The 16,333-nt window shown below is 45.8% G+C and overlaps 1 non-coding gene across 1 annotated transcript; it reads left to right on the top strand.

The window, feature by feature from the left end:
* The first annotated feature begins 8,991 nt into the window (after positions 1-8,991).
* LOC116910706 lies at positions 8,992-9,132 on the top strand. Its single transcript, XR_004389233.1, has one exon. It is a non-coding gene; the product is annotated as a small nucleolar RNA SNORA48 (small nucleolar RNA).
* The last annotated feature ends 7,201 nt before the right edge of the window (positions 9,133-16,333 follow it).

Below are 16,333 nucleotides of genomic sequence, written 5' to 3'. Positions count from 1 at the left end.
GGTTACTACCCCACCCCCATCTATTGATTCAGGCAGAGGTGGTCCCTACCACGTAATATCCTCAGGCTCTGGGGAGACCAGATTAGGTCCTTATCAGTAGGAAGTATGCAATCTGGAAGGAGCTTCAAGTTTGTATTGATTAACCCATAGCAACAGAGCCAGCACCTACCCCAGGGAGGCCCCGTTTTAAATCTTTTCCTGTAGTTGTTCACACAACAGCCCTCTGAGGTAGGAATTTTATTTTACACACGAGGGCAGATTGAAATCAAGTAAGCAGCCCAACTCCAGGTACTTAGTCAGAGACTGGAATTTGAATCCAGGTATCATGGCTCTAAGCATCCTATTCTGTCTAAACTCGATCTTAAAATTTTGCTACTTGTGACCCCTTTTGCCCAAGAACCTTTTAGGCAACCTGGGATACGGAGATATATGAATTATATATTAGTTGATTTTCTGTTGCTGTGACAAAATGCCTTAGCCAAAAGCAGCTTAAGGAAGAAAGGGTTTGCTATGCCCTATGGTTGGGGTTGGGGAGAAGGGGAGAGAATCCGTAGAGTCCTGCTGCCCCGGGGAAGCCTGCTGGTCACGTGTTCATTTGCCTACGGGAGAGGGAGGAGGAACAAGAGACTGAAAACCGGAAGTGCAATCAACTCTCAGAGCCTGCTCCCAGGGATGCACTTCCTCCAGCAAGGCTGAACTGCCTAAAGGCTCCATTATCTCCCCAAACAGCACCAACTGTGGAACAAGCATTCAAATACAAGAGCCTATGGAAGACGTTTCTTACTGAAAGCACACGGTAGGTATATAAGATAGAGATAAGGATAAAACATTTACTGATAACAAGTCACAAAGAAATCTGTTTCACAGCCAGTGAGATGGCTCAGCTGTAAGGCACTTGCTACCAAGTTTGATGCCCAGGACCTACGCGGTAGAAAGAAATAACTGATTCTCAAGTTGTCTCCAGCGTCCACATACATGCTGTGACATATGCACACATGAACGATTGTACTGAGAATTAATTAATGATCTGTGTATTTATTTAGATGTGGGGGTCTCACTATGTATCCCTGGCTTACCTGGAACTCACAGAGATCGGTCTGCCTGTGCTTCCCCACTGCTGGGATGAAAGGCGTGTGTCAGTGTCCATCAGAGTGTGTGCAGAATTTAAAAAAACGATACCCAAACTTAACCTTTTTTGTTTTTGTTTTTTTTTTTTGCATATTTTGGGGGTGGGGTTCAAGATAGAGTCTCTTTGTATAGCCTTGGGTGTCCTTGAACTCATGGAGATCCATCTGCCTCTGCCTCCCAAGTGCGGGAACCAAAGGAGTGCGCCACCCCTGCCCAGCCAGGATAGCTGTGAAGTTGTTGCTGTTATTCATTCAATCTATCTATCTATCTATCTATCTATCTATCTATCTATCTATCTATCTATCTATCTATCTATCTATCTATCCATCCATCCATCCATCCATCCATCCATCCATCCATCTATCTATCCATCCATCCATCTATCTATTTTAAATGAGATGTAGGAGTTATGTTTCATACCCAAGACCACACTCACTCAGGAAATCAGTGAAGATTCAGATCCAGGCCTATTTCCCTCCAGTCTCCACTCTTAGGCCATGACTCCTAGTTTTGTACTCTTTAGTTAAAATATTGGAACCTAAGTATGTATGGCAAAAGTACAGCTTTTGCACAATATTTTGAGGACACTTGGATGGTAGTTTGTATGTATTTTAAAAACTTTTTATTGATTCTTTGCGAGTTTCATACCGTGCACCCCAGTCCCACTCATCTCCCGTCCTCTCGTATTCACCCTCCACCCTTGCAACCTCACCCACAAAAGAAAACAACACACACACACACACACACACACACACACACACACACACACACACACACACACACACAGCCTAAGCACAGAAAACATCATGGAAGCTGAGTTGCGTCACAGTGTGTCGCACAGTGTACTCCTCTGTCCACACATCTTTGCTTGCAAATGTTCACTGCAATGAGTCACTGGTCCGGTTCGAGGTCTCTGGCTGCTGTGACACCATCAATATTGGATCCTCACTGGGACTCCTCCCAGTTATTCTGTTGTTGTTCTGTGTCATGGAGATCCTGAAGGCTTGGATAAGCAAGACGGGCCCTTCCCCGTGCTCCAACAGTTCACAGATGATGTAGTTTTTGGGGTGGACCAACTCAGAGCCCTGGGCCTGGGCCTGGGTGGTAGCTGAGCTGGTCGGCGCTCTTCTTTTGCTGCACCACAGGGCATGTTCTCCAGCACTGCTCTGGCTAGGCCACCCAGTGCTGCCATAGGCAGGAGGCAGGGTCTGCTCTCCTGTTGTCACGCCCTCTGGACCAGCTCACCCTCAGCCATGTCTCCAGAGCCAGTTCCACTGTGCTGCCCAGTCAAGGCAGGTGGACCCACTCAGAAGCAGAGGAGTGGCAGGGCCAGCGCTCCCTCCCTCTTGCCCTTGGGGCTTGCTCACTCATGTTCCTTCCACCAAGGGCAGCTCTACTGTGTTGCCCAGGCAAGGTGCAGGGCCCACTCTCCCTGGTGAGGGGCAGGGCCAACTCATCCATTCTCCTGATCCTGGGCCAATTGGAACTCAATTTGTAGATCAGGCTACTCAAGGATATCTTCCTGCCTTTGCTTCCTGATTTCTGAGACTAAAGGTGACCCAATTTTGCTCCTCTGCAAGAGCACTAAGTCCATTTAGCCTCTGAGTCATCTCTCCAGCACCATTTTTCATTATTTTTAAGTGTGTGTGTGTGTGTGTGTTGTGTGTGTGTGTGTGTACATGTGTATGTGCAAGGTACCCATGATGACCAGAGATGTTGGATCTCCTGGAGCTGTGACTATAGGCAATTGTGAGTTGTCCATTGTGGGGGCCGGGTACCGAACTAAGGTCCTCTGCAAGAGCAGTATGTGCTCTTAGCCTCCGAGCCCTCTCTTCAGCCCCCAAATGCTATTTTTCATACTAAATGAGCTTTCCTTACATTCTGTGGGGGCTGGAGAGATGGCTCAGTGACTAAGAGCACTGACTGCTCTTCTGGAGGTCCAGAGTTCAATTCCCAGCACCCACAAGGACCATCTGTAATGGGATCTGATCCGAAGACAGCGACAGTGCACTCCCCTACATGAAGTAAATAAATAAATCTTAAAAAAGAAAAGAAATACACTTTACCCGAGATCTTTGAACTGAGATATTAATATATCAGGATGTTACTCATCTAGAGCACAGTGTAACAGCATCCTGTATCTTACAGTGCCAATCTTTTTAATATTAAAAATAGAACACACCAGGACACATCCTGAGTGGCAAAATTCAAATAGCTGATACTAAGCCATTTACTTCAACCTAGCAAAAGAGCAAGGAGTTATTAGTGCTGAGTCTACTGAAACTGTTCTGATTAATTTATTTTGTGTTGTGTATTCAGTCTACATATGTGTGTGTCTGTGTTAAGGACATTCTTTATGGAGGCACAGTTTGATTTTTATGTCAGCATTTTAGAAAAAAAAAACTTTATATTTTTATCTTGATTAGGTTTTGTTTGAGTAATTCTTGTTAGCACAAATTGTGACTTTGGACTTCAAACGTTTTCTGAATTAAAATGATATTCACCGAGTCGACATTTGGGTGTCGATTATACCCGTTATGACAATTACACTTGTTATGACTAAAAATGCTAATACTTTCATTAATATTTATGTTATTTACTGGGGATAATTTATTCATTTAGCCACATGCTTTATCATACTGTATCATTATGTACAGTGAGTGTTCTCTTGTCTGTCACCTTAATTATTTACTTTAATCATTTAAATTACTTAATTTTGCCTGTCTGAGTGTGCTGCCTGTGTATGTTGATGCACCATGTGGGTACAATACCTATGGAGGCCAGAAGAGGGCATCAGAGTCCCTGGGACAAAAGCTGGAGAAGGTTGTGAGTTATGGAATGGGTGCTGGGAATTGAACCTGGGTCCCTAGAAGAGCAGAGGGTGCTCTGAACTGCTAAGTCATCTTGCTAACCACCAGATAGGTAGTTGTTTCATAGGTGTGTTGGTAAGCTTAGATGAAATCTTGAGTTGCCAGAATTTTATGAGGCAAATGTATACTTTATATTATGTGTAGGTTTGTTTACGTATGTATTTATTTGTTTGTTTGTTTGTTTGTTTCTGTGTATCTGTGGAGGTCAGAGGGAAACATTCAGGAGTCAGTTCTCTCCTTCTACAACTGTGGGTCCCAAGGATCACACTCCGGCCATCACAGCTACCTTTACCCACTGAGCCATCTGGAATATGTAGATTATAGGACACTCTTTTATTAATTTCCTTAGGGATGTTGTATGTTTTAAAAATATTTTCCTGAGATTCCTTATTTAAATTAGACACATCGTTATTTACCAAATACAAAGTGATAAACCTTAGTTTAATGACAGGGGAGAGTATATATATATGTATGTATATGTATATATAATTAGTATTATTAAAGATTTATTTTATGTGTATGAGTACACTGTAGCTGATTTCAGACACAATAGGAGAGGGCATCGGATCCCATTACAGACAGTTGTGAGCCACCATGTGGTTGCTGGGAATTGAACTCAGGACTTCTGGAAAAGCAGTCAGTGCTCTTAACCACTGAGCCATCTCTCCAGCCCATATTTTTAATTTATATTTATTTATGCATGTGTGTATGACATCTTTATGTTTTTACTTTGCAGTCTAGTAGTTGAGTAGTGAGATTGGTGGACTGTAGGGAGTGGCGCGGTAAAACAAAGATGGTGCCGACATCCAGTCCCGTCTGGTAGTAAACAACTTATTGCGCATGCGCAGGCTTGTCCCCTTGCCAGGGCGGCCGTAGGATAATGAGGCGATCTGGCGCCCTCCTGTGGTGAATAACAGTACTGCGCATGCACGGGTTTGCACCTGGCTTCAATCTGGCCGGGGCGGTATCATGCTAATGGGGTGATTCGTGCTCCGCCAATCCCTGGAGGACAAGTAGCAGGGGTGATAGTGGGGTGATTCGTGCTCCGCCAATCCTTGAAGGACAATTAGCATAGCCACAGCCTGTGGTGTATATAAGGCGAGCGCTTTTGCAGCTCGAGGTCCCCGTATCAGCAAAGAGGTGGTCCTGCAATAAAGGCTGTTGAGAAGAATCCGACCATGTTGTGTCTTCCTTGCTGGCCAAGGTGGGCGCGACAGTGGACAACATTCTAGGAGGTTCTATCATAACACTGTGGTTTTACTGTATTTAATTTAATTCAGAGTATACTAAATGATCTGCTAAATGCCTGACCTTGTACCTTTATTTTATTTATTTAAAAAAATTTTTTTTCTTTTCTTTTTTTCGGAGCTGGGGACCGAACCCAGGGCCTTGCACTTGCTAGGCAAGCGCTCTACCACTGAGCTAAATCCCCAACCCCTAAAATTTTTTTTGAGACAGATTTTTTTATGCAGTTCTGGCTGTCCTGGAGCTTGCTGTGTAGACCAGGCTGAACTCAAACTCACAGAGATTCTCCTGCCTTTGCCTCCTGAGTGCAAGACATGTGTTATCTCTCACCTGGCCCTGGTGGCATGGGTGCCGGTGAGGGAGCCCCAGCCCTAGCTGACTGCGGCACTCAGCACTCAGCACTCATCATTCTGGAGAGCTGGCCCTGCTCTTCACCTGGGGCGTGCTGGAGAGCTGGTCCTGGTGGACTGGGGGAAGGAGAGCTGGTCCCATCTTTTGCAGGTTGCTGCAGGCAGGGGAGCTGGTCTTGGTTGTGTGGATACAGGAGAACTCTTGGACTCACCAACTCAGCTTCTACCTAGGCCCAGACCCAGGACTTTGAGTTGGCCCATCCCAAAATCTACCCCATCTATGAACTGCTGGAGCACATGAAGGGACTGGTTCTGCAGAACCCAGGCTGCAGAATCTCCACGAACAGGGCAACAACAGACTATCCAAGAGGAGTCGCTGTGAGGATCCAGGATGACAGTGTAGCAGAAGCCAGAGGCCTCAAACCAGACCAATGACTCAATGCAATGAACATTTGCAAGTAAAGCTGTCTGGGCAAAAGGGTGTACTGTGGGACTCTGTATATGCTTGAGTCAGGGAGTGGCACTATTAGGAGGTGTGGTCTTGTTGGAGTAGGTGTGTCACTGTGAGTGTGGGCTTTAACACTCTAGTTCTAGCTGCCTGGAAATCAGTCGGTGTTCTCTTAGCAGCCTTCAGATGAAGATGTAGAACTCTCAGCTCCTCCTGCACCATGCCTGCCTGGATGCTGCCATGCTCCTGCCTTGATGATAATGGACTGAACCTCTGAACCTGTAAGCCAGCCCCAATTAAAGGTTGTCTTTTAAAAGACTTGCATTGGTCATGGCGTCTGTTCATAGCAGTGAAACCCTGAGACAGCTTCCATGGTGAAATTTTTTTTCTTATTTCTTAATTTTTTTTCCTTTGAGGGGGAGGTTGAAAGGGTGGAGGGCAGATATGGAGGGACAGGAAGATGAGTAGGACTGGGGTGCATGATGTGAAATTCACAAAGAATCAATAAAAAATTTAAAATATATTTAAAAAAAAAAAGACATGTGCTATCATGCCTCCTGTACCTTTATATTTAAAGGAGTAAAGAATCTACCATTTGATATTTATGGTAACAGTTGTCCTATTTTCTTTAAAAAATATTTTAAAAAATTTATTGTGTGTGGGTGTGCACATGTGTTTGTGTGTGAGTGTGTGCATGTGTGTGATGGAATGTGATCTGGGAGTTGTAAGCTAAAATACTCTTTTCTCTCTGCTTTGTTGTCAGTCATGCTACACAGTACCTCAGGCAGGAGTGAGGGTCTTCCCTCCCGCTTCACAAGGCAGCAGCCATGAAGCTCTCTGATGCCAATGGTATCTTTCCTTCACGGTAACTGATGTCTTTCAGGCACTAGCCTCACCCTAAGGCGGGCACACCTACATAAGGGAGGGAGGAAAAACAGAATTAGGGCTGGAGAGTGGTAAAGAGCACTGATTGCTCTTCCAGAGGTCCTGAGTTCAATTCCCAGCAACCACATGGTGGCTCATAACCATCTGTAATGGAGATCCGATGCCCTCTTCTGGTGAGTCTGAAGACAGCGACAGTGTACTCATATAAATAAAAATTAATTTAAAAAAGTTAAACAAAAAAGACAGAATTACAAGAAAAGAGACTGGTTCAGAGCTTGACCAGAGATCCTGACCTGCCTGGATCCCTATGTTACAGGCTCTCACTGGTTGACTGGAGACCATCATCATCCCCCTGGCACTGACAGTATTCTTGGTCTTAAGAGTAACGAGAGCAGATAAGGCTGGTAACTGAAGAAAAGGCCTCTTTCATTAAATAGCCATAGTGAGGGAGTGTTGCTGGTCAAGTTGATGCAAACTCATATCCCCTTGCCTCCCATCTACCAAGGATTATTAGATTTTTCCAACAAGGCCAGACCTCCTAATAGTGCCACTCCCTGACTCAAGCATATACAAAATACAACTTTAAAACGATTTTTAAAAAAATCCTTTTAATAATTTAGTTAAATTTAAAATTTTTAAATTATTTGTGTAATGAGATAGATCAGCAGGTAAAAGTGTTTACCACCAAACCTGAGGACCTGAGGTCAGTCTCCAGAAGGTACAGGGTAGGAGAGAACCAACCCCCACAAGTCCTCTGACTTCCACACTGAAGGAAATCAGGACAGAAACCCAGGGTAGGAACTGAAGCAGAGGCCTTGGTAGAAAGTTCTTTCTTCCGGTGGGGTGGGGTAAGTGTGTTATGAGACAGGGTTTCTCTGTGTATCCCTGGTTTTCTATAACTCACTCCGTAGACGGAGCTGGGCTTGAACTCAGAGATCTGCCTCCCTGGGCCTCCCAAGTGCTGGGATTAAAGGCATGCACCATCACTACCCTGACTCAGCCTGATTTTTTTTTTTTATATACTCCAGACTTTTCCAAGGGTGGCATCCTCACAATGGACTGGGCCCTCTCATGACAATCAGTAATTATGAAAATGCTCCTTGTGGGGCTGGAGAGATGGCTCAGAGGTTAAGAGCATTGACTGCTCTTCCTAGAGGTCCTGAGTTCAAATCCCAGCAACCACATGGTGGCTCACAACCATCTGTAATGAGATCTGATGCCCTCTTCTGGTGTGTCTGAAGACAGCGACAGTGTGCTTATATATAATGAATGAATGAATGAATGAATGAATGAATAAATAAATAAATAAATTAATTAATTAAAAAAAAAAAAGAGAGAGATAATACCCCACCGGCTTGCCTGCAAGCCAATCTTCTGGAGGCATTTTCTCAAGAACGGTTCCCTGGTCTCAGATGACTCCAGTCAGCACAGGCACTCAGAAGGATGCTTGCCCAAGGGATGAAGTGCGTTACAGCCGCCGTGTCATCGTTCACACGCTGTGACAGGGATTCGGACTCCGCAATGTCTGCGTTATGCTGTGTAGTTTTGAATAAACTAAACGATTTTTTTTTTTATGATTCATCACGAATCATATAACTCATATAACTCACACTTTAATTTTTTGAAAAAGTATTTAAAAGATGTTTTTTATAAGTATGGGTATTTTGTCTGCATGTATGTCTGTGCGCCCTGTGTGGAAAGGGAGTTGGAGTCCCTGTAACTAGAATTGCGGATGAGCCATCCTGTGGGTGCTGGGAATTGAACTCGGGTCTTCGGGAAGAGCAAATGGTGTTCTTAATTGCTGAGCCGCTGCTCTAGCCTCTACGTTTTGCGATTTGATTATTGTGCATGCATATAACGGCATGGAGTGGGCGTGCAGGGCAGAGAACGGTCGGTTCTTTCCTGGTGGCAAAGCTTTCACTGGGCGAGTCTCCTCGTAAGCCCCTGTTGCAGGTTTTACATGATCATTTGGAAAGCTTTGTCCGTCTTCTTTGATGGCCATGTGTAGGCCTGTGCAGCTAGAACCAGAAGTGAGCCTTAAACATAGCAACAGCCCCCTCCCCCCCGCCCCCGCCATAGGCAAAGAGATACCTTGTTGTTGGTGCTGTTGTTCTTAGTCAGGGGCAGAACAGCTGACAGTCCTTTGTTCATTGTGGCTTGATGCCTGGCTTGGTGCCTAAAGCAGTTTTATGCCTAGGACTCATAAAAATCGAATCAAATCCAGGCAGTGCCGCGAGGGAGGAGGAAGATAGATGCGACCTGAGATCTGCTGAGCCACGTGGTGAGGGCTGGGGAAGACGCCCACTGAACTCACTCCGGCGCACAGCACCCTCTTGTGGTCACAACATGCAGTGCAGACTGAGGATGTCACCGAGCAACACCCCCCCTCCCCCCGACCCCTGCAAGTCTTGTGCCCAGCCTGCGGTGGGAGCCACCACAATATGTGCGTCTGTGGTGGTCAGAGAGGAAGAAAAGTGAGCAGCCTGAGCATTATGAAGAGGGATGGAACTGGAGATTCGAGGGTGGAGAGGAGGCGCCTGCTGTGAGTGGCCAGCCCTGCCACCTGGGACCGTGGTGAGATCTCAGCCCTAACTGCTGCTTAGGGCCATGTTTGGGTCCATGGTTATTCGGCAGCAGCATGGGTCAGTGTTGACGTCCATGGCTTCTATTATCACTAGAGAACACGAGGATGTTCTTGGCTGGGGCAGCTGCCTGGGACCGCTAGGGTGTCCAGGGGCTGTGCAGAACTGGCTCTGCCCCTCACTGGCTTTGGCTCTCTGGAGAGTCAACCCTTCATTCATGTAGCGCAGTGGAGCTGACTCTGCCTCCTGCTGATGGTGGCGCTGGGTGGCCTAGCCCGAGTAGTGCTGGAGAACTTGCCCTGGGGAGAGCTGGTGGATTAGCCAGCTCATCTGCCACCCGGGCCCAGATTCAGGCCTCTGAGTTGGCCCACTGCAATCTAAATCGTGAAAGGTGGTTCGAGTGAAAGGGTCAGTCTTGCTGATCCAAAGGTGCGGGATCTCCGCGACTCAGGGATACAACAGGATAACTGATTGGTGATGTCATAGCAGCCGGAGATCTCGAGCCAGACCAGTGATTCATTGCGAGGAACATTTGCAAGTGAAGATGTGTGGACAGAGGGATAAACTGTGGGACACAGTGTGACACACTACAGCCTCCACGATGAGATGTTTTCCATGCTTTGTTTTGGTCTGTTTATTTTTTTTTTGCTTGTGTTATTTATTTATTTTATTTTATTTTCTTCTTATGGGGAGGTTGCAAGGGCGGAGGGCAGATACAAGGGTTCTAGGAGACGAGCGGGACTGAGGTGCACAGTATGAAGTTCACAAAACAAAAATCAATAAATCAAAAAAAAGTTCAAAAAACAAAACCCAACTCAACTCAAACCAAACCAAAACCAAAATCAAACCAAACCAAAACACCCTCCCCCACCCCAAACCTCCCATAACAACATAGCAACAGCTGGTTATTTTCAGGATCTTGAGTAACTTTTGGAGGGGGATAGTCAACTTTCTGAGTCCTGTCCTGCAGATGGCAGTGTTGGGACGAGAATCAAATACAACACCAGGACAAGAATGCCTGTCCCAATTTCCTTTCCCCTGGGATCCGGGGAAGCGGTGTCGGAAGCGAGGGAGAGCTCTGTGGTGTCTCACTGCACGGGTTTAAGGCACTTAGCGATTCTGTTTTCCCTTTTAGTACCGCCATGGGCGATTGGGTGAGGAATTATGTCTTCCTTTACCGTCTCAGCAGTGACTTGAAATGACAGGAGTTATTAGCCACATTAACTTCAGACTGCAGAAAATGCTTTAATTTTCAGAGTTCTCTTCTACTTAAAGGAATCGCATGCTCCTGTTTCCTCTCAAGAGGAGATTGCTTTCCCTGCAGTTTGGATACCTTTGGGACCAACCTATTTTTCAAGGCAAAATCAATTATGGAGAAAGGATTTGAATCAACCTTCGGCTTGTTGTTCTACTGATTGACTTGTGTGTGTGTGTGTGTGTGTGTGTGTGTGTCTGTCTGTCTGTCTGTCTGTCTGTGTAGTGGTGCACATATCATATGGAGGTCATGGGACAACCTTCAGTAGTTCTCACCGATACGGGTCTCAGGGATCAAACTTAGGCCACTTAGTTTTTGTGGCAAGCGTCTTTATCCATTGAGCTGTCTCACAGCCCAGCCTTGCATTCTGATGTGTGTATGTGTCGGTGTGTGGATATGTGCTTATGAGTGCTGATGCCTCCAGAGGCCAGAGGTGTTGGATCCCCTGCGACTGGAGTTAACAAACTCAGGTCCTCTGGAAGAGCTGCGAGCCGCTGAGCATCTCCCCAACTCCAGCTGAGCATTCTAAAATGAACCAGTAGGTGGCGCTCACTTATTTCTTATTCATAGTAAGTTAGCATTCAACTGTGCCTGGCCTTCTGTGATTCCGTGTTTTCATTGATAAAAAGCACTCGCTCTACAGCCCTCGCGATTTTTGTATGTAAAGGAAGGATCTGGGTTCCTTGCTTGTTAATGTAAACTTCTGGGTCCCACTGCTGTTGTGATCCACTAGGTCTCCAGACAGGCTAATTCCGGAAATGTGCTGTTCAGGCAAGCACTTCCAGGTGGTCACGTGCAACAGTACAGCACTCAGAGAACGTTCTGAGGGAGGGATGTAATGTGGTTGCGGTGCCATGTTTTAAGATGGATTAATAGCCACTGCTTACTGGGACCTCATTATTTACTGAGCTCGGCGCTAGTGTTTTATTAATATGCAATTCTTCACACCATGAGGCAAATGTGTTGTTTTACCTCTTTACAAGGGGAGAAAGTAAAGCACACAGGCTTCAAGTAATTGTCACGGAGTCACGCAGCATGTAAATATTGCCACTGTGATTTAAATTAGGTTTCCACAGTGGCTGGGTCTGCATTCTTAACAAATGCACAGATGGGCTTTGGGGTCTCTCCAGCTAATCTATTTCATGCGTGAAAAGGTCTTAAGACCGTGGAATAAGCCAAGCTTCAGGCCAGGTTTCTTCAGGGGCCTGGGCTGCAGAGAAATAACCTTGGAGTCACAGAAGTAACACTGGAGAAGGGAAAGGCCAGTCTTTATTCCAGCCCTTTACCAGAAGGATGAGGCAGCTCCTTTCTCCCTACCAATTTTATTTATTAGAAAGCAAGGTTCATTGCTTCATTCCTTCTTAGAAGGGAGGACAAAATACAGGGACATAGAGTGGAGCAGGGACTGAAGAAAAGGCTATCCAGAGACTGACCTTCCCGAGGACCCATTCCATATGCAGCCACCAAACCCAGTCACTATTGCTGATGCCAAGAAGTGCTTGTTGACAGGAGCCAGATATGGGCATCCCCCGAGAGGCTCTGCCAGAGCCCTACTGATACAGATGAGGATGGTTGCAGCTAACCATTGGACTGAACAAGGGGACCCCAATGGAGGAGTTAGAGAAAGGACTGAAGGAGCTGATGGGGTTTGCAACACAAGAGGAAGAACAACAGTATCAACCAATCAGACCCCCACCAGAGCTCCCAGGGACTAAACCACCAACCAATGAGTACACATGGAGGGACCCATGACTTCAGTCACATATGTAGCAGAGGATGGCCTTGTCAGGTATCAATAGGAGGAGAGGCCCTTGGTCCCGTGAAGGCTCATTTCCCTACTGTAGGGTAATGCCAGGGTGTTGAGGTCGGAGTGAGTGGGAGCATCCTCATAGAAGCATGGGGAGGGGGTTGGCGATTTAGCTCAGTGGTAGAGCGTTTGCCTAGTAAGCGTAAGGCCCTGGGTTCGGTTCTCGGCTCCGGAAAAAAAGAAAAGAAAAAAAAAAAAAGAAGCATGGGGAGGGGGAGAGGGTATGGTCGAGGTGGGGAAAGGGGAATAACATTTGAAATGTAAATACATAAAATATCCAAGAAAAATAAAATTAAAAAAAAAAAAGAAAGAAAGAAAACAAGGTTTGGAGCCTAGAATGTTCTAGGAGTACAGTTTTCTGAATGAATGACTTGGAGCGTTAAACACGGAGCCGCACATCTGTAATGCCAGCTTAGGAGTGTTTGAGTTCAGCTTGGACTGCTCAGGGAGACTCTCACTCAAAAAGAAGCGGGAGGGGCTGGGGATTTAGCTCAGCGGTGAGCGCACCTAGGAAGCACAAGGCCCTGGGTTCGGTCCCCAGCTCAAAAAAAAAAAAAAAAAAAAAAAAAAAAAAAAAAAAAAGCGGGAGGGTGGGGGGAAGGGGAGGAAGGAAAGATTTGTTTCTAAATGAAAGTTCTTTTCCCTATTCCCAGACCGAATCAGGCCATCCGGTATTGGGGACCAAGAGATTTCCACTTGAACACAAGCTGCGAGGATCCATCTCCATGTTGGAGAATCGGTGGACCAGAGGCACTCACTGTGTTGTTAGCACAGACACAGACGTTTTTAGCTTTGGAGGTCTGTCTTCCCCAGGTGAATGCATCAACTCAAAGTTATGTGATGAGCAAAGCTTCAAGCAGGAGCTACTGTAAACGTGCGTGCGTGTGCGTGCGTGCGTGCGTGCGTGTGTGTGTGTGATGCTTGCTTGCTGAAGACCTGATACATGTTACCTGATACAAGCATATAGCCCAGGCTGGCTTCAGACTTGCTATATGACCCGGTTTGGTCTTCACTGTCATCCTCCTGCCCCTACCTCTCAAGGGCAGGGTTAAGATGTACAGCAACATACCGGGGTTGAGCACTTTTTAATGTAAGAGACTAGTGCAGGCCCCACTCTCAGTTTAACTTTACATGCTCAGAAAACTAAAATCTATTATTCTTTAATACAATCTTCAAATACTTTGGGTTTCTTTCTTTCATTTTCAGAGTGACATAGACTTGTTGCTGAGTGGATCACGTGGAGGAGCAGTAGCATTTCCTCTAGGCTCCGCCCAACAGTTACCTAGCAACAGCCAGGTCCAAGCTAGTCTATAAAAAAGACTCTCCCCTCTCCTTCTCCCTCTCCCTCCCTCTCTCCCTCTTTCCCTCCTCCCTTTCCTCCTTCCTCCCTCCCCCATGTGTCCCTGGCAGGTCTCTTCCCCTCTTTATTTTTTCCTCTCTCCTCTCTCTTTTCTGTCCTTCTCTGTCCCCCACCCTCCTCTGCTTCTACCCCCTTTTCCAGGTTCCAGATAAACTCGGCCTGACGCATGGCCTGATTGTTTCGGGTAACATCTTGGTAGGGCTCAGCAAGATCCTCCCTCCCCCACCCCTCACTCCACTGGTTTATAAAACACAACAGGAAGCACGTTAGAACGCTCAGTATTGATTGTCTGGGGCACATGCCAATAAAAGTCCCTCCAGATAAATAGGATAGTCACAGAAGCCCAAGGTTGTCCCCTTCCTGTTCCCACTCAGTTACTACTCTTTTTCTACTCAAATGTAACTGTTGTTGTTGTTGTTGAGACAGAATCTCACTCTGTAACTTTGGTTATTCTGGTTTTTGCTATGTAGACAAGGGCTGCCTGGAACTCATTGAGACTTTTCTGTTTCTGCCTTCAGCTTGCTGGGATTAAATAAATGTACAACCACACCTGGCTGTAACTCTTAATCTCTAACAAAAGGTGATTTTAAAAAGGTAGTCGGGGGCTGGGGATTTAGCTCAGCAGTGAGCGCTTACCTAGGAAGCGCAAGGCCCTGAGGTTGGTCCCCAGCTCGAAAAAAAAAGAAAAAAAAAAAAAAAAAAAAAAAAAGGTAGTCGGCTCTTGTTTTGTTCAACTTCACATAATTCTCTGGACACCCATTATTGCCTGCTGCTGGGGATACAGAATAAACACTCTTTCTGCCTAGTGGAGTCCGTTATTGACAGGAAAGACTGAAAATCAGTCATAAAAAGTGGTGATTGTGTTGTGTGTTACAAACTTGGAGGGACAGGAGCCTGGGCGCAGTTGTTTCCTTAAAGAGGTACAAAGAAGGCTGGAGTGATGATGGCTCAGTAGTTAAGAGCGCATACTGCTCGCTCTTGAAAAGGACTGGTATTTAGATCCTAAGTCTCACATCGGATGGCTCCCAACCACCTGCAACTCCAGTTCCAAGAGGATCCACCGCCCTCTGCTGGCCTCTGTGGGCACTGCACCATAATTAAAAAGACCTTTAAAATAACAGGAGACACAGTGAGAGGCAAATATATGACTCAGTAAAGAGCTATACCAACTCAAAGGCGTTTGCTTTTATAGTATGTACATCGGGATCATGCCACCCCTCTACAAACGTAGCACTGTGTACACATGACCTTTGGAAATGACTGGGTTTAAAAAAATCCATATAGGGCTCTGGCTAAGTCTCATTGGAAAGACACATGGCATATCCTGCAGATGTGATAAAATAAAACGGATCTGTTTATCTCTAAATGATGAGGTAGAATTAGATATTTTCCATGCGTTTTGTCTTACTTAACAGAGAGGTTGCAATACCAACTTTAGCTGATTAAAAGGGGATTGGTTTACCGATGTGGTTTTAAAACAGGAAATGTTTTTGGAGTTAGGCAAGCATCCAGACAGATTTCAAAGCACGAGGAGGTGACACCAGATGACATTAACAATTTTGGGGGTGAGCCTCTGAACTTGGTTATTTTTATTTTCCTGAGACAGAGTCTCATGTAGCCCAGGCTGGCCTTTTTTTAAAAGATTTATTTATTTTGTATATGAGTACACTGTAGATGTTTTCAGACACACCAGAAGAGGGCATCGGATCTCATTACAGATGGTTGTGAGCCGCCATGTTGTTGCTGGGCTTTGAACTCCGGGCCTCTGGAAGAGCATTTGCTGCTCTAACCACTGAGCCATCTCTCCAGCCCCTCAGGCTGGCCTTGAGCTCATTATGTAGCCAAGAATGGCCCTGAACTTCTGGTCCTCCCGCTTCTACCCACTGTGCTAGGATTGTAGGTGTGGGCCCACACTCGGTTTACACAGTGCTGGGGACTTAGCTCAGGGCTCTGTGCTTGCCTGGCAAATACTCCATCGGTTAAGCTTCACCCCAGCCCTAGGCTATATTCTATTTAAGTCTACTATGAATTCCTTAAATGTGTGATTTAGAATGTTATAGTGTGGTAGGTACATTGAACGAAAGAGGAAGTATTGGTGGGCGAATTACACGCGCACTAAAATAAAGCATTTAAAATATTTTCCCATTAGAAACTTGAATGTATGATCATTTTTCACTCATGGCCTAAGAAGAATCATAAAAATCCCACTTTGGGAAGCAGGGGATGACAATATTACTGTCGAAGGAAGTAGAATTTAAGGCAAGAGAGTCGCACGGATCCAAAAGTGTTCTTTAATGTACGCGAGGAAGAACGGATTCTGGAGCTAATTTGAGAAAATGTCTAAACCCCTTGAAGATCAGCTCCATAAATCCTGAGGGTCCGAGGCAGGCTCAAGGGTAAGGA

This window comes from Rattus rattus, chromosome 9, assembly GCF_011064425.1.
Source record: "Rattus rattus isolate New Zealand chromosome 9, Rrattus_CSIRO_v1, whole genome shotgun sequence".
Classification (NCBI taxonomy): domain Eukaryota; kingdom Metazoa; phylum Chordata; class Mammalia; order Rodentia; family Muridae; genus Rattus; species Rattus rattus.
The sequence above is the reverse complement of the archived record's forward strand: the minus strand, read 5'-3'. Positions and strand labels throughout refer to the sequence as shown.